This window comes from Amblyomma americanum, chromosome 3 (assembly GCF_052857255.1).
Source record: "Amblyomma americanum isolate KBUSLIRL-KWMA chromosome 3, ASM5285725v1, whole genome shotgun sequence".
Taxonomy (NCBI): Eukaryota; Metazoa; Arthropoda; class Arachnida; order Ixodida; family Ixodidae; genus Amblyomma; species Amblyomma americanum.
The window spans coordinates 39,360,799-39,379,255 of record NC_135499.1 but is presented as its reverse complement, the minus strand read 5'-3'; the positions used below and the strand labels follow the sequence as shown (position 1 = coordinate 39,379,255).

Genomic DNA, 18,457 nt, shown 5'->3' with positions numbered 1-18,457 from the left:
CACCTTTCCGAATGAGGCAGAAGCAGTCATCTACATATCTAAGAAAGATTCTTGGCGGTGATGGGGATGTTTCAAGGGCACGGCGCTCAACAAATTCCATAGTCAGATTCGCGACAGTCACTTGTTGGCACTCAATTGTTACGATTAAAGCTGCGTGTTCTCACTATAGGCAGATCTGCGTGGTCCTGCAGGGCAACACATTTTAGTGTAGGTTGCTTCTGTTGTCCTGAATTTTTGGAGCGTTTTTATTGTCATTAAGCAAATCTTTAAAACATTTTGTAACTTCTCAGAAAGGGATGAAATCTAAGGGCATATTACACGGATGGTTTATTCAAGTAAATGTTCGCGATATCAGCAGTTACTGGTCCCAGCAGCTGCAAGGAATGGACCAATAAACCCTTAGAACTGGGACAATAAAGAATCCCATTTGGACATTTTCACCGCAGTCCTAACTCACACTTGTAGATGCTTGTAAAGACGTACCTGCAGCTCATGCCATTCTATTTAAAAGGAAACCCTGTTGCCCAGATTCCAGTTCATGATCAGGAATGCCAGGTAGCGGAAATAAATGCACAGATTTCATTTTTTATTTGTAGATATTATGTGGTTGTGGGAATTAACATGCCAACCAAATGTGTTGAAGCAGTTCCCTCGCCATTAAATGCACGTAGCAGGTCGTGTGGATACGTTCAGCCAAACAAAAAGTGCTGAAAACATGTTTGAGGGCATATCAGCTCCATTATTAACGAAGAAAATGTGACAATTGGGAATCAGAAACGACACTTTTATGATGCAATGATCACAGCTTGACTCTTGGCTGCTTAAGCAGCAAGCGTAGATCATGTTCAAAATATCACAAAGCAGCATGACCGGAAATAAGACCAACACCTTCAGCCTTACTTGCCTGTACACTTCAAATACAAAGCCCTCACAGTAAAATACTGCTAAAATGAAGAGGTAGCGTATGAGTTAAGACCAAGGAAGGTAGCATATGAGTTAAGACCAAGAAACACAGCCAATTGCACTGTAACATACAAAATATATTGCGCACTGAAAGAAAATAACACCGCCTTGCATTGACTGGAAGCATTCAACACATCTAATATGCTACTCCAACACAAATTCTCAACATGCTGTGTGCACCCAAAGACCTCATGAATGTTCCATGTTTATGCATATTCATCTAGGAAAATTGGACGCTTTATGTGTACAAAAGGAACACCATTGTTGGCACTGTGCTTTGCGCATTGCAGATAAAGTGTGTTTTTTATCATGTGCACTGTCACAGCTTAGACCTACGCGAGATTCCGTGGCACCAAACAAGAGACAAGGCACAAGTGCTCTTTCCTTCCTTGTTTCGCGCTATGGAACGGCACGTGAATTACCCACTAGCCTGAACCCTCACACTTCTAAGCTAAGGATCAAAGGCAATGTTACCTGCGCTTCATCGTTATTCACCCAAACACTCACTGCTTAATCAATCAGACAGGAATGCCATGTTAGAGTGCAGATTTCATGCAGCTATACAGATACTGTATAGACAAGCCAAGGAGCTGCAAAATAGCTTAATGTGTGAGACAACTACTAAGTGCCATCAATGAACCTGCATATTTTATTTTCCATACAATGTGCAGCAACTCCACACATATAGTTCTTTGGGTCACCACATTGCATATGTAACTCACACGTATCAGATTTTGTTTCATATAACTTCCAGTTGGCAGGAACGTCTTCCTGCAACCAAGCAGTGTAAAAATGGCAGCACTTTTGTTGCATTAACTGCAGACCAAAACCGCAGAGGGTAGCACGAACACTGTGTCACCTTTATACTACTATTATGGTAGTCTTCATGAAGAGGTGTGTAGTAGTAATGCATAGCAAAAGCAGCCAAAAGATGAAGCGGTGCAGTGCACGAAATAAAAAATTTGGACACATAAGTAGGCAAATGGCTTAGAGCAGTATAAAAATTTCGCAATAATGTATGCAGGACTTTACAAGATAAAAATGCAAAAAAGCTAGGATATACTAGACAGTATGCTCAAAAAATGGTATGCAAGGCACAAGAGGGAACAACATATGAGGATGCCACAGTATGTACAGCTGTCATGAGCCAGAATAGGGTCAGTCCGTTCTTCAAAGATCATTGCATGACCTCAAAATGATGAATGGAAGTAAAAAGGCTCGTTAAGCATATATCGAAATATTCTTGCAAACAGTGACTCGAAACACGCAACTTCATGGTGCATATACATGTACACTCTCATATACAGTACCCCAGGAAACTACAGGCAGCAATCCAGGGAGCCAAGTCCAAACGGCGTGCCAGGGGCAAGCAGTACGCCGGCGTACCAGCACAACAGTGCCCCACAGCCGACTATCATTGAGTTGGAGGAGTGGCGCCTGGACTGCGCATCGCAGGCGTAACTCGTGCACGAGGTGTTGACTGACGAGCCACTGCCATCACGCCAAGAGTAGCTGCCGTCACACCACGAGTCACCTGCGTCGAGCCAGACGGTGACATCCCTCCAGGCACCTGTTGGCTTGCTGGAGCAAGAGGCATCAGTGCTGCAATCTTCAGCGCCTACACAGAGCAAGCAAAAGAGGAGAAGAGAATGTGCTGATGATAGTCTGGCTGACCACGTCGCAAAACTCACAGATGCACTGCAGACCTGTGAGAGACATGACGAGTACGACCTTTTTTGTCTTTCAATGAACAAAATGATGAAGCGCGTGAACAAGAATCAGCAGATTGACCTGCGCGTCAAGCTGCAAAAAGTTTTTAATGAATTTACTTTTTAATGAAGTTGCATTGTTGGGCATCTTTCTTTTGGCTCTAAAATATGCTTAAAACGTGACACCAAAAATAGAAACATTTATGCAACAATGTGAAATTGCGATAAGCTAGTCAGGAACATCTGCTTGGTTATGTGCCTGCCACAGGCTATGGGATTCACGAGTATAGACAATTCCTTTACCCCAAGGAAAGAATTTGTAACAGGCACCACAGAGGCCGTGTTTTTGATTACCAGAGCACATTATGCGTAAAGAGGCGTCAATATGTTGCGCAAGCCTCACAAAACCGCCGGTGTGCACAAATTTCACTATCGACGCTGTGAGTCTAGCACTTACCAAGGTTGTGCGTTTTATCTGAGACACGGCGCCATTGCCCAAATACATATTTTGACAGTATTCCCACTCTTGTTTGCCGTGAGCTTTCATTATACCAGTGGCTGTTATAAGTGGGCCTGACTGTACTTCTTTCCGGTCAGTGCAGTGCTGTCATGTGTTCGTTCCTGAATACATAGGGCCACAAACAGCTTCATGCATGGCCAAAGCTAACGTAGTAAGAAGGTCCTATGCATTTCTCTTAAGCACTAGAGTACCTTATCTTCACTGTGATGACACTGTTGGTCTCGCACCCGACTCAACTGCCTCCTTTGATATTTGTGACTACTGCCACTGCCAGGGAACTTCACCAGCCTTGCTGCAGAAGTACGCAGCAAACTGCTCCCTAGCCGCAGCAGCGTCAGTGTGGTAGTTTTGTGCACGTTTCGGAGCCAGTGGGATAGTCAGGAAGTTGTGGAGGATGCAGGCAGCCTTGACAATGTAGTCCACATTACTCGGGTGGAGAGGGATTGTGCTCAGTAGAATGCGCCACCTGGTCGCTGTAATTCCGAAGGCGTTCTCAGCACAGCGTCTGAAAAAAAAACAATAAAAATCAACGAACAAAGGTTGTGGCGCATCCAGTGCATTTATTAACGAACACATGCATGGTGATACAGATACAATGAAATTCAATTTGTCCAGACCTGCTTGCTTTGAGCTTTCCGTTTATCGAAGCTGACATTTCCATGTTGTGAATATAAAGTGTATTGAGAAAGCTTGCATTAATTCAGTGTCAGTATAATTCCAACATTTGTTGCAGTTATTTTCATATTCTCTGTTTTGAATTAAGCCTGTGTTCTACCACCTTCTTTCACCGACAACTTGGCAACCATGATTAAATAATGCCACATCTTACCATGCTCTGCTTAACCGGTAGTTGAAGATCATTTGATTGTCTAGCTGCCATGATGGATAAGGCGCATAAAGTCAACTCGAAGCTTGAAGGCTTCGTCGCCCACAAAAGCGAAGGGCGTAGTCTCATGCGTCCCAGGCAGTCTTCCAATTATTGGGATGTCCAGGCGTCCCTCGCTAAGGTCACACCCGAAGTCACTTTTTTTTTTCAGTGTGCCACCATCGCTAAGCCGGCCTTCAGCACCGACATCCACAAGGATATGCTTGCATTCACTGTCGACGGCAGCCATGAGCACAACAGAGTATGTGCCCTGAAAGGAAAAGCGTAGCACAGATAATTAGCACAGGTGGCAGCACACCTAGTCTGAAATGTCCAGTGTGACAATGACAAGGCATGACTGCATGCTATACAGCATGGTACAGTAAAATCTCATTATAAGAGACACTGTATAAGAGACATGCGAGAATGGTTTGGTTGGTTCCCCTGTTTGTCATGTTAACAACTTTGCGCGCAAGAGACACCCGGTTGCTGTATGCCGTTTCACACATAACAGGCAATGCTGTGAAGCCTATGGAAATAGTGCGTCCGCCGCGAAACCATATTAGATGCTGTTCGGCACTCCAGTGTTCGGGCTCTCTAGCATTACTGTAATGTTCACTGAATGTGAACTACATTTAGGACACGGACAGCCTGTGCAAACAGGCACGCTAGCTCTGGCAGAGTTGACTGCTGTGTATGAAATGGAGTATAAGGAGTTCAAGTATGACTTGTCCAATTATGTGTTGCTCCAAAGGTGTATACAAGAATCATGTAGTCAATGCCAGTTCATTTAGACATGACATTTCACAACATATCTAAATGAAAGTAGCGTGCTGAACATGCACAATTTAACCTTGTAGTTGCAGAACTTGCTCCCGGAGTTTGGACGGCAGATGATAGCCACGTGCTTGCCGTCAACCGCTCCCAAGCAGTTCGGAAACTGCCATCGCAGGGCAAAATCCCTGGCAATTCCCACTGCGCCTTAGTAGGTGTCTGGAAGCAGTCAGCAGCACTTTGAGTGAGATAGACAGTGGCAACCTTGCAAAATGTTACATGACCAAAAGCCAACTTCCAATGACAGACATGTGGAGTACGATTTTTTTTATAATATTTCCCCTGTTAAGTTCCTTTCAGTGCAAGAGCACTACTTCACGACGAATCCTAAAAATCCCGAGGGGACTATGAACCGTGTTGAAAAGCCGCTATAAGCTCACAACTTGAAAAACTGCCACATGAAAGGGTACACCTCTGAGAGAAGACCAGCGCCAGCTCTCATAGCAGAGTGGAAGAATATTGCAAAGGCCTACCTCACCTGCATGAAATAATCTTTCAGTCGTTCCCAAATGGCCCGACATGTTTCGTGGATGCACCGCCGTGCTGTCTCGATGCCCACGCGGAACGCAAGAGCAACATTGCAAATATCTTGCCCTGAAGCCAGATAGCTGGAAAACAGAGCAAAAAGATCAACACATGACGTAGCCTTGCCTTGCACCTCCGTTTCTTATGTATTTTCGATTATTCTGCCAGCGTCTCAGTTTTATGTGTAGCTTTTGTAGAGGTATGGCCGGGAAAGTCATTTCATGATGGGAAGCTCCTCGATTCTAGTATTGCTAGATTACAGGTTTAGCACTTCCATGCATTCAAATTTTGCCCGTCTCATTTGTTCTACTGCACTGATTCTGCTACCTTACCGTTTATCTGTAGTGACGCTCTTCACTAGCTTTATTTTGTTCCTTTTCAGTTCACTTTCGTCACAATCGGACTCCTTTGCTGCATTTGCTTGCTTTCTTTTCTTTTTAAGTCCTCGGGTGCTACATCCCGGCCTTCCTGTGCCGTGCACCTGCATTGCTTGCGGTTCCCTACTCTTTTGGCTACGTCTTAAGCATTTTGTTTTTGTTCTGGTTTCTCCAGTTGGGACCTATTACTTTTATCTGACTTTTTTTTCTTCGCATTTTTCAGAACATGTTTTTGAGCATTTAGCACTGTTCCTTTTGCTTTAATTGGTTCAAGCTCTGTAAGCAAGAGCTGCTCCGGTCTCTCTCGCCCTTTCATTTTTTTATTTTTTGGGAGGACCATTACAAGGCTCAAAAAGTAGCATGTCAATTTCGCCAAACTATCACACAAGTATGTGCCGAAATGCTTGTTCTCAGAATGTAGAACTCAAGCTTTTACAAACCTCAATGCTATTGCCAGTCACTCGCCTAGCTCCAGGGGGTTTCTCACAACATGCTGCCGTGTGAGGTCTGGCAAAACAAATCTCAGCACTTCGTCAAACAGCACTGGAGTCATCCGGAAAAACTTTCGGAAAGGTTCATGGTTACCTTCACGCATGCGACGCATCTGTAGAGGCAAAATATGTGGTTTGGTATGCCACCAAGCAAAAACCAGACAGCATGACTGCAATACACTGTGATGCGCTATTACAGCACAACTATTGTGGGTGGTTTCTGTGACTGAATGAAGCAGTCTTGTTGTGTACAGCGTCTGTGAAAAGTCTTCAGTGTCAAAGATTTTCATTTCAGCCGCACAATGGAGATATCACGATGCTATTAAAGTCCAAAGGGCCTTGAAATGCTAGGTTTCTTCTGGTTGGAGAGAAGATTACTTCTTGAATGCTTCACTATAAGAAGCATTCAAGGGACATTGATTGCACAAGTGAAAGTTGTGGCCTGACGACCTGACGGGGTGTGCATATTGTTTATGCCAGCTGTGGTATTGCAGTGGTTTTCAAAGATGCATCTTGTCAATGTCAGTGCTGCCCTTCTGCCTCACCAGCTTTAATATTTCTAAGTGGCATCTCTGCAATGCAGGCACTACGCTTCTGAACAAGCAGTGCAGAAGCAGCCAATTTTTCATGCCCCTTGGTTCTCCTGACACAGTTTTGTAATGGCGATGTGCCCCGGAGACCACCGACAGGAGCCCCAACTTCCGAAGACAGCGCTTATTCGTCAGTTGAAAATTTTCGAAAACACTGACGTGAAACTCCTATGTACTTCTTATGTTAACGGTATATGTGGACACCACTGCATAACATTAAAACATGTATGATGGCGTATTGGTAGCTGGCATTTTTTTCATAACCATTACGCCTCGAATCCAAGCAGTTATGTTTGTTTCAGTCTGGGTTCGTTTTCACAGAGTGGCAGTTGCTGTTCCTTTTGGTCATAGCTACAACAACGGTGAACTTTTCTTTTTCACAGTGCACACCTGACAATGAACCTGCTGCTAGAATTCCATCCGCACGTACCACTGCACAGCATCACAAAATGTAGCCATATTTGCTGTTGCGTGGCTTTAACTTGTTAGCTCGATTACGTCCGCTGTCATTAGGGGCCTATTAGTGACTGCACTGTGTAAACGCAATCAAACCATTGATGAAATAGCCCCATGGGACAAAGCATTCTTCTTTGCACAAGGGGCAGTCAAAGACATATTTCCCCATGGGACAAAGCATTCTTCTTTGCACAAGGGGCAGTCAAAGACATATTTCCCCATGGGACAAAGCATTCTTCTTTGCACAAGGGGCAGTCAAAGACATATTTCTCCATGGAACAAAGCATTCTTCTTTGCACAAGGGGCAGTCAAAGACATATTTCCCCATGGGACAAAGCATTCTTCTTTGCACAAGGGGCAGTCAAAGACATATTTCCCCATGGGACAAAGCATTCTTCTTTGCACAAGGGGCAGTCAAAGACATATTTTCCAAGCAGATTAATGCAGAGAAGCTGGTAGTCAAAAAGTTTCGGCCGATTTTAGCCTATGCAGTCTATCTAGCAATGATACGGCAGCGTGAGCGTTACGCGAGCACAAGCGCGCGCCTGCAACTGGACAGAGATTCGCACCGCTTTCGACGTCCGTCGCGGCGCGCCGCTAGGCGCGTAGGCGCTTCGCGTGTACGCCTCGGAAGTGTCCATCGAGTTGGGTCTTAACTCCCGAACCTGATGTCGCCGCGCTTACGCTATGTATATCGTGGCCTAACAGAGCTAGGCCATTACGTTTTTTTTCGTCAAAAGACAAACACGAAACCCAATGAACAAAATAAAGACCTTTGTAAACAGTAAACCTTCTCTGTCATATGCAACATTAAAAAAAAATATTAAAAATTAGGTGACAATGCTAACTGCGCTAAAGGTTATTCGAGCTGCAACTTTTGCACACCGCTTTCAAAGTTACTGTAGATCAAACCATGTTGGAAAATAGGGCATGTTGGTATCTGTGATACATGGCATGAGGGGTAGCGCAAAACCAAGATGACGGACAAAGAAGAGAAACTTGATACGGCCTGTGGTTTCTGTGTGTGTGTTCTCTGCCCGTCTTCTTGACTATGCGCTACCCCTGATGTCATGGATCTCTTCATACCACAGCATGCCAGTTCATTTTGGAACCTCACTGTGCAGAATGCCAACACAAAATATTCAGTGCAAATGCATTCACATCATTCTTCCAGCAATGTTATAATTTCTAACTTAAAAGCTTTTTTAAACAGTGCTCACTGTATTCACCATTATACAAAAAATTGTGCAACACTATGCCTTGCGCATTTTGAGCAGTAAGGGTACATTAGCATGTATACTGAAACATATCGTAATCATCGGTGTTACTGCCTATCAGTACACAGATCATTTCTGTACTTAAAAAGAGCCAGACCCTTGATTATGATAACATACAACTAAAGCCAATAAAGTACTCGATGGAATTTGAGTCCAGTAATGTCTTATATGTTTAATCTAGCAATAGATTCGGCTACCTTTCCTGAGGCCCTGGAGCGAGCAAGAGTCGTTGAAGTCTTTAAAGGTGGAAACAGAAATGAAGCAACTGACATCGCACAGCTCACGGGCGCCTCAATAATTTAAGGCGACCGTGTGCTGTGCGATGTCAGTGCACGATAAAGATCGCCAGGTGGTCGAAATTATTCCGGAGCCCTCCGCTAGGGCACCTCTTTCTTCCTTTCTTCTTTCACTCCCCCTTTATTCCATCCCTTACGGCGCGGTTCAGGTGTCCGCCGATATATGAGACATACTGCGCCATTTCCTTTCTCCAAGAACCAATTATTATTATTAAGCAACTAATAATCGACCGGATTGTATATTCCCTGTTTTCTGCAAAAGACTAGAAAATATCATTTACTTCCGCCTAATAAATTTCTTAGATGAAACTACGGCGTTGACCGATTGTCAGTTTGGACTTAGAAAAGGCAAATCTACGGAAACGGCGCTCCTTGCAATAAAAGAAAATATATTACAGAGCATTGAAAACAACCTATACCCTCTGTTCATTTCTTGACTTCAGCAAAGCTTTTGAATGTCTCGACCATAACATACTTCTTAAAAACTCATTTCACATGGCATTCGCGGAAAATCTCATGCCTTCCTTAACTCGTTTCTCAGGAACAGAAGCCAGTGTGTCTGTATTAACCAACAGTCATCCTTACTTCCAATATTTTGTGGTGCACCACACGGGAGTGTATCAGACCTGCTTCTGTTTAACTTACACATTAATGACATAGTTCATATTGTCACCGGTCGTTGAGACGACGCGGGTCGAAGGCACAATGGGGGGCCAGGACCACAGGAGCAGGCGCCAGAGACAGGCCAAGCGGTCGCGGCCGGGCTCACGAGCGAGTTCTGCCGAGCTTCTACCTCTTCACCATCGATCGGCACCCCGCTGGTTGAAGATGACGTTAAGTGCAAAATCAAGGGAGAACAATAACACACACGACACTGCTCCCCTCCCGAAAGGCGCATCGTCCCGATGCGCAGAGAGGCAAAATTAAGGCTGAAAAACATGTGTAGAGCGCGAAGAGTTAGGCCACGTGCTCCGAGTTGTCACAGTACGCTTTCAGGCGACCTACGTGAACAACTTCGAAGGCAGGCGGGCGGCGGGACGCCCGCGATACGATCGTCAGCACTTCGTAATTTAACTCGCCTATACGGCGAATCACTTCGTACGGGCCAAAGTATCGTTTCAGCAGCTTCTCGCTAAGACCACGGCGTCGAATTGGAGTCCACACCCACACTCGATCACCAGGATTGAACTGAACATCACGGTGGCCTTGGTTGTATCGGCGAGCGTCGACTTGCTGGCGGGCTTGGATGCGAAGGCGGGCCAACGGTCGGGCTTGTTCCTTAAGTTGAGCGACGAGTTGAGCATTGGCGTGAGCGTAGACGTCTGGCTGGTGGGCAGCATAGCGTAGAGCATGGTAACGACTTCCCGGCCATGCACCACGTGAAATGGAGAAAATCCGGTGGTTCCTTGAAACGCAGTGTTGTACGCAAAAGTTACGTACGGTAACACTTCGTCCCAGGCTCGGTGCTCGACGTCGACACACATTGAGAGCATGTCAGCCAAGGTCTTGTTAAGGCGCTCGGTCAGCCCGTTTGCTTGCGGGTGGTATGCGGTAGTTTTGCGGTGGGCGGAGTGGCCTAAGCTCAGTATCTGTGAGATAAGTTGGGACATAAATGCGGCACCAAGATCAGTGAGGTAGTCCGTCGCAACAACGATCCGTCGGTTGCCCGATTGCGACTTTGGAAAAGGTCCGAGTAGGTCCATACCGATCTGCTGGAAGGGACTGAGCGGTAGGATGATGGGGTGGAGTCCCGCAGGCTTCACGGGTGGAGTCTTGCGCCGTGACACTCGCGGTAGGTCCTGGTGTAATGGCGGATGGTCTTGTCAAGTCGTGGGCAATAGTACTTTGAACGTGTTCGCGCGAGCGTTAGACTGAATCCCAAGTGCCCCGAGGAGGGGTCATCATGAGACGCTTCTATAATTTCGTCGCGTAGATCAGTGGCCACAACTAAAAGCCATGACCTCAGGCTCAGGGCAAAGTTCCTATAGAAAACGTTGTCTCGAAGGCATAAATTACGTACTACGCTCACGAGGAACTAGGCCTCCTTGACCCTCCAAGTGTGAGATCACGTCGCGAAGGTCGGGGTCGCGTCGCTGCCGCGCCGCATTATCGTCGGTACTTAGAGAACCTAAGAAGATGCCATAGTCGTCGTCCGTATCAGCCGGCACGGATTCAACGGGAGTGCGGGAAACGCAGTCAGAATCAGTGTGTCTGCGACCAGACTTATAGACGATCGTAGCGTCGAATTCTAGCAGTCGAAGGGCCCACCACGAAAGTCGGCCTACTGGGTTCCTTAGATTGGTCAGCCAGCACAGAGAGTGGTGGTCTGTGACCACCTTTAATGGCCGTCCATACAGATAGGGTCTGAACTTTGTGATCGCCCAAATTACTGCGAGGCATTCTTTTTGGGTGGTCGAGTAATTGGTTTCCGCTTTCCACAAAACACGACTGTCGTATGCGATGACACGTTCGGCGCCGTTCTGGTGCTGGATCAGGACGACCCGGAGGCCCGTGTTACTAGCGTCAGTGTGTACCTCTGTCGCGGCGCCCTGATAAAAATGGCCTAGGACAGGGGAAGCCTGCAGGCGTCGTTTTAGATGGTCAGATGCAAGCTGCTCTTCACTAGACCACTAGAATGGGAAGGAATCCTTTGTGAGGCGAGTAAGCGGCGCGGCGATATCCGAAAAGTTGGGAACAAAGCGTCTGTAGTAAGCGCAGAGGCCCAGGAACCTCCGCACGGCGTTCTTGTCCGACGTCGTCGGGAAGGAAGCGACGGCGGCTGTTTTATCGGGATCAGGACGGACGTCCTCATAACTGACAACGTGACCCAGAAATCTCAGTTCGTCATAGGCAAACTGGCACTTCGTAGGCTTGAGGGTGAGGCCGGTGTTTCTGATAGCCTGCAGGACTGTTTTTAGGCGAACAAGATATTCATGAAACGTGCTGGAAAAATGAACACATCATCAAGGTAAACAAGGCATGTTTGCCAGTTGAGGCCGGTGAGCACGGTGTCCGTAACGCGCTGGAAGGTCGCTGGAGCAGTACGGAGTCCGAAGGTCGTCACCTCGAACTCATACAGTCCATCCGGGGTGATGAAAGCCGTCTTTTCTCTGTCGCGCTTATCGACTTCTATCTGCCAATACCCACTTTTAAGGTCGATGCATGAAAAGTAACGGGGCATGACGCAGGCGGTCAAGGGCGTCATTGATGCGCGGAAGTGGACATACGTCCTTCTTCGTGACTGTTGAGGCGCCGGTAGTCAACACAAAAGCGAAGGGCGCCATCTTTTTTCTTCACCAGCACCACCGGAGCAGCCCAAGGGCTCTGAGATGGTTGGATAATGTCTTCGGCCAACATTTCGCGTACTTGGCGTTGTATCGTTTAACGTTCTTTTAGCGAAACCCGATAAGGTGACTGGCGAACAGGAGGCACAGCGTCGTCGGTAATTATTCTGTGCCTTGCAATTGGCGTCTGGCGAAACCAGGCTGATGTATAAAAGCAGTCGTGGAACTCACCCAGCAGAGCGAGGAGCTCGTCTCTCTCCTTAGCATAGAGCTGCGGGGCAATGCTGACACCTAGGAGGCACCGAGGGCTGGGGAGGGGGCGGGCAAGAAGGAGCCGCAGAGAGGGTCTCAGCATCGACAGGGGCGCTGAGGCGCTCGATGAGGCCGATTACTGTGCCTTGGTGAGGTGCTGCGGAGCGCCGCAAAAATTGGTGACGAGGACTTGGGCGCAACCAGAGTGAAGCCGCGTGACACCTCTAGCAACACCAACACCCCTTTCAAGAAGTAGCTGCACACTGCCTTCAAGAAAAACTTCGCCAGAGGCAACCGGTGCGAACTCGACCAGCAGAAACATACTCGAGTCAGGCGGCAAAGTGACGTGGTACGCTAAGATGCGCGCCTCGGAGAACGTCGGCTCGGAGCTCGGTGGGTCAAGGGAAGGTCGACGGAGTGTGAGGCGGCAGTCCGCGAGGTCGATAACAGCGCCGAACTCGCTGAGAAAATCCATAACCGAGAATATCTCTCTAGCAGCGCTGCAAGACGACGAAGGTAACGGGGCACGTGAGACCGTTAATCTCAACCCGTGAAGTACAGCGGCCGGCTGGTGTGACGAGGTGGCCTCCGGCGGTTCGGATTTGTGGGTCATCCCACTGCGTGAGTACCTTGCGAAGGCGGCGCGACAGCTCCCCACTCACAACGGGGTAATCGGCGCCGGTGTTGACGAGGGCCGTCGTGGCGTGGCCGTCGATAAGAACGCGAAGATTACTGTACACCGGGCCAGCAGAGGCGGCGAAAGCATCGGTGGATAGGTCGTCGTCGGTAGGTGAGGGGAAGCGGGACGTCGTACGTGGAGGCTTTTTTACAGATTCGGGGTCGACAACGCCACCTAAAGGCGTCGCCGGGCTTAGTTTTCCCGACGAGGAGAAAGGCTTCCGCGGCGGTCGCGAAGAGGGGAATCCAGCCGGCGCGGCGCCGTCGAGCGAAACGCACGACGAGAAGGCCGCTCAGGTGGTGGGGAATGGCGCAAAAATTCCTCAATATCGCGAGGCTGCTCGCCGTATTTGGGGCGGGGCGCATCTCGCCGGAATCCGTGAAGACCGAGCTTCCGGTAAGGGCAGCGGCGATAGATGTGACCGGTCTCCCCGCAGTGGAAACATAGCGGACGGTCATTGGCAGTCCTCCACGCGTCGGCTTTGCTTGGTCCACGCTGTTGGAAACTAGGGATGTCGGCAGGCGCAGGAGACGTAGTGACTTGGGGAAGGGGATGGGCGGTCGACTATTGGCAGCGACGTGCGACGGACGACGGAGGCGTACGTCACGGTGGGCTGTGCCGGAGGAACGGTGACGGGGCAGCAAGGATAAAGTGCACGTTGCACTTCTTCTCGGACGACCTCTGTGAGGGCGGACGAAGATGTGCAATCGATGGGTGGCAGATACTTTCGAAGTTCCTCCCTGACAACTTCGCGGATGACTTCGCGTAAGTGGATGGCATCGACAGGGTAAGTCGCCAGGTGGTCAGCGAAAAGGCTGGAAGTATTGGAAACTCCGGCAAGCCGACGGTAATGATCGGCTCTGGCTTTCAGGGCACGCTCGATGTTAGTCACCTCGGAGATAAACTTGGCCACGGTTGTGGGAGGATCCCGAATGAGTCCGCCGAAAATGTCGTACTTGACGACTCGCATAAGAAAGCGCACTGCAGCGATGGCGTAGAGGTAGAACGTCCGCCTCGCGTGCAAGATGACCGGGGCTCAAATCCTGGTGCCGCGCAATTCTCCACCGGGTTTCAAAAAAAAATCCGCGTGTCGGTGGATTTGCATAACCAGGCCTGGAGTGCGGCCTGATCTCGGTGGCAAGAACCGACAACGCACTCTCTCACCAGAGCAGGATTTGGCCACCCTGGTGTAGTACTTGGCCACAACCTTCTATGATCAAACCAATTAACCCTCGGCCCTCAGTCCCCAGCGGCTGCGGAGCAACTGACCACGGCGGCGGTCAGACCTGTGACGCAGCGGAGGGTGCTAAGAATCTCTGGCTCCGGACAGGCCGCCATTGGAATCTGAACCTGGCAACGTTTAACGCTAGAACTTTATCTGGTGAGGCTAGCCTAGCAGTGCCGTTCGAGGAACTAGCGTGGGATGTGAAAGGGCTTAGCGAAGTTAGGAGGACAGGTGAGGCGTATACTGTACTAAAGGACGGACACATACTGTGCTATCGCGGATTAGAGGATAGACGAGAACTAGGTGTGGGATTCCTCATTAATAAGGATATAGCTGGCAACGTAGAGGAGCTCTATAGTATTAAAGAGAGGGTAGCAGCTATAGCAATTAGGCTGAATAGAAGGTACAAGCTGAAAGTGGTGCAGGCCTACGCACCCACACCAAGCCATGATGACCAGACCGTTGAAAGTTTCTATGAGGACGTAGAATCGGCAATGAATAAAGTAAAATCACAGTACACTGTACTGATGGGCGACTTCAATGCGAAGGTGGGCAAGAACCAGGCTGACGACCACGCGGTAGGTGACTATGGGATAGGCTCTAGAAATAGCAGCGGAGAGCTATAATTGAATTCGCGGATAGAAATAATTTACGGATCACGAATACCTTCTTCCGCAAACGAGAAAACAGGAAGTGGACCTGGAAGAGCCCCAATGGTGAAACTAAAACTGAAATCGACTTCATACTGTGCGCTAAACCTGGCATCATTCAGGATGTGGCCGTCCTCGGAAAGGTGCGTTGTAGCGACCACAGAATGGTAAGGTCTAGCATTAGCTTAGACTTGAAGAGGGAACGAAAGAAGCTAGTGAAGAAGAAGACCATTAACGAGTTAGCCGTAAGAGGGAAAGCACAGGAGTTTAGGATAGCGCTGCAAAACAGATGTTCGGCTTTAACTGAGGAAGACGATCTTGATGTTCATTCAATGCACGATAATCTGACATCAATAATTACGGAGTGCGCAGTAGAAGTAGGCGGTAGGACAGTTCGAAAGGATACCGGGAAGCTATCTCAGGTGACGAAAGATCTGATTAAGAAGCGCCAAAGCATGAGGGCGTCTAACACTACCGATAGAATTGAACCAACAGAGCTATCAAAGTTAATAAATAAGCGCAAGGTAGCCGACATAAGGAAGTTTAATATGGAGAGAATCGAGCATGCTCTAAAGAACGGAGGTAGCCTAAAAGCAGTGAAGAGGAAACTAGGCATAGGTAAAAACCAGATGTATGCATTAAGAGACAAGCAGGGCAATGTCATTAACAATAGGGATAAGATAGTTAACGTACCCGAAGGGTTCTACACAGACCTGTACAGTAGTCAATGTAAAAGAGCATTAATGAGAAAGACAACAGTGCACAGCAATGCGTCGTCCCGCCAGTAACGAAAGATGAAGTAAAGAAAGCCTTAGAAGCAATGAAAAGGGGAAAATCAGCTGGGGAGGATCAGGCAACAGCAGATCTGTTGAAGGATGGAGGGGACATCGTGCTAGAAAAACTAGCCACCCTGTATACGCAATGCCTTCTGACCTCGACTGTACCAGAAGCTTGGAAGAATGCAAACATTATCTTAATTCATAAGAAGGGAGACACCAAGGACTTGAAAAATTACAGGCCGATCAGGTTACTATCCGTTGCCAACAAAGTATTTACTAAGGTAATCGCTAATAGAGTCAGGGCAACGTTAGACTTTAATCAACCAAATGATCAGGCAGGCTTTCGCAAAGGATATTCCACAATAGATCATATTCACACCATCAATCAGGTGATAGAGAAATGCGCAGAATATAACCAACCTCTATATATAGCTTTCATTGATTACAAGAAAGCATTCGACTCAGTGGAAACCTCAGCAGTCATACAGGCATTGCGTAATCAGGGGGTAGAAGAGCCTTATGTTAAAATACTGGAAGATATATATAGCAACTGCACAGCTACTATAGTCCCCCATAAAGTGAGCAATAAAATTCCAATAAGGAAGAGCGTCAGGTAAGGAGACACGATCTCGCCAATGCTGTTCACCGCATGTCTACAGGAGGTATTTCGAGGCCTGAATTGGAAACAGTTGGGAATACCTAAATAATCTGCGATTTGCTGATGACATTGCCTTGCTGAGTCACTCAGGAGGTGAACTGCAAATCATGATCAATGAGTTAGACAGGCAGAGCAGATCGATGGGTCTAAAAATTAACATGCAGAAAACCAAAGTAATGTTCAACAACCTAGCAAGGGAACAACAGTTCACAATTGGCAGCGAGAGCATAGAAGTTGTTACGGAATACGTCTACTTAGGGCAGGTAGTGACAGCTGATCCGGATCATGAGAGGAAGATAACTAGAAGGATAAGAATGGGGTGGAGCGCATTTGGCAAATTCTCGCAGATCATGAGTGGCAGTTTACCAATTTCCCTCAAGAGAAAAGTGTACAACAGCTCAATCTTACCGGTACTCACCTACAGGGCAGAAACGTGGAGGCTAACGAAAAGAGTTCAGCTTAAGTTAAGGACAACGCAGCGAGCCATGGAAAGAAAAATGATAGGTGTAACGTTAAGAGACCGGAAGCGGGCAGAGTGGGTGAGGGAACAAACACGGGTTAATGACATCCTAGTCGAAATCAGGAGAAAGAAATGGGCTTGGGCAGGGCATGTAATGCGAAGGCAAGATAACCGCTGGTCGTTAAGAATAATGGAGTGGATTCCAAGAGAAAGCAAGCGCAGCAGGGGGCGGAAGAAGGTTAGGTGGGCGGATGAGATTAAGAAGTTTGCAGGCAAAGGGTGGATGCAGCTGGCAAAGAATAGGGCTAATTGGAGAGACATGGGAGAGGCCTTTGCCCTGCAGTGGGTGTAGTAAGGCTGATGATGATGATGATGAGGATGATAAGAAAGCGCACCTTCTTTACCTCAGTGGCTCGGGGGTCGGCTCGGGCACTAAGCCGCAACACGTCTTCCACGAAACTAGTGACGGTTTCGTCGGGGCCCTGGAACCTGGTTTGCAGGAGGTCCTCTGCGCGTTGGCGGCGATGCTGGTTTGCGAAACTGTTTCGCAGCTGAGTCTTGCAGGTATCTAACGATGTAAAGGTGTGCTCGTGGTTCTCGTACCAGTGACAGGCGGTGCCCTGAAGACAGAAATATAAGTTCTGCAGGCAATGTTCCGCAGTCCAGCCGTTGTGGCGGGTCACGCGTTTGTAGTGTTGAAGCCAATCGCCACGGAACGGGACAGCGGAACGAGGAGCGACGGGGAGGCAAACCATAGCAGGTGCGGGCGAAGAATCGGTCTGCTGACCTTGGCTCACGGTGGATCGAGCCATATGCAGGGCAGGCCCGGACCTTGTGGTAATGTACGGCAAGAGGCCGAATTCGGGGCTGTCTTTGAAGTCGCCGGCTGGCACGGATCTCGCCCTCCTCAGCAGAGGGGCGGTGGCCCGGGCTGGGAATGGAACTCTGCGAAGCGGGAGGTGGGGGATGAAGTTGCATTAGATGGCACCTCCACCAGAAGGCGCCGGGTCGTTCAGACGACGCGGGTCGAAGGCACATAGGGGGACGAGGACCACAGGAGCAGGCGCCAGAGACAGGCCAAGCGGTCGCGGCCGGGCTCACGAGCGAGTTCTGCCGAGCTTCTGCCTCTTCATCGTCGATCCGCGCCCCACTGGTTGAAGATGACGTTAGGTGCAAAATCAAGGGAGAACAATAACACACACGGCAATATGTACAACAGTGTTCAGTTTTTTATATATGCTGATGACAGTACTGTGCTTATTTCTGATATTGATCCAAATGCCCTTGTGTTACATTGTAGAGATGTAGTTGAAAAGTTCTCTGTTTGGTCCCAATTAAATAGCATAAAAATAAGTACTCAGAAAAAGAAAGCTATTTTATTTCGGGCCAGAAACAAGAAATTCTTCTACAAAATTCTCTGATTATTCAAGATAAAAATACTGACCTTGTGGATCGAATCTCACAAAATTCTCGGTGTCTGTTTTTCTTGCCATTTTAGTTGGGGCACTCATGTCAACTATGTTGCAAAAAAAAATCTCTTCAGTGACTGGAGCTATGTCGCGATATT

At 48.1% G+C, this 18,457-nt stretch overlaps 1 long non-coding RNA gene across 1 annotated transcript; it reads right to left on the bottom strand.

Moving 5' to 3' along the window:
• Positions 1 to 582: 582 nt before the first annotated feature.
• Positions 583 to 13,031, bottom strand: LOC144124537 (uncharacterized). The gene is made up of 7 exons (XR_013313224.1): positions 9,549 to 13,031; positions 6,234 to 6,397; positions 5,370 to 5,499; positions 4,911 to 5,050; positions 4,022 to 4,328; positions 3,384 to 3,697; positions 583 to 2,581 (listed from the first exon to the last, which is right to left on the bottom strand). It is a non-coding gene; the product is annotated as an uncharacterized LOC144124537 (long non-coding RNA).
• Between the last annotated feature and the right edge of the window lie 5,426 nt (positions 13,032 to 18,457).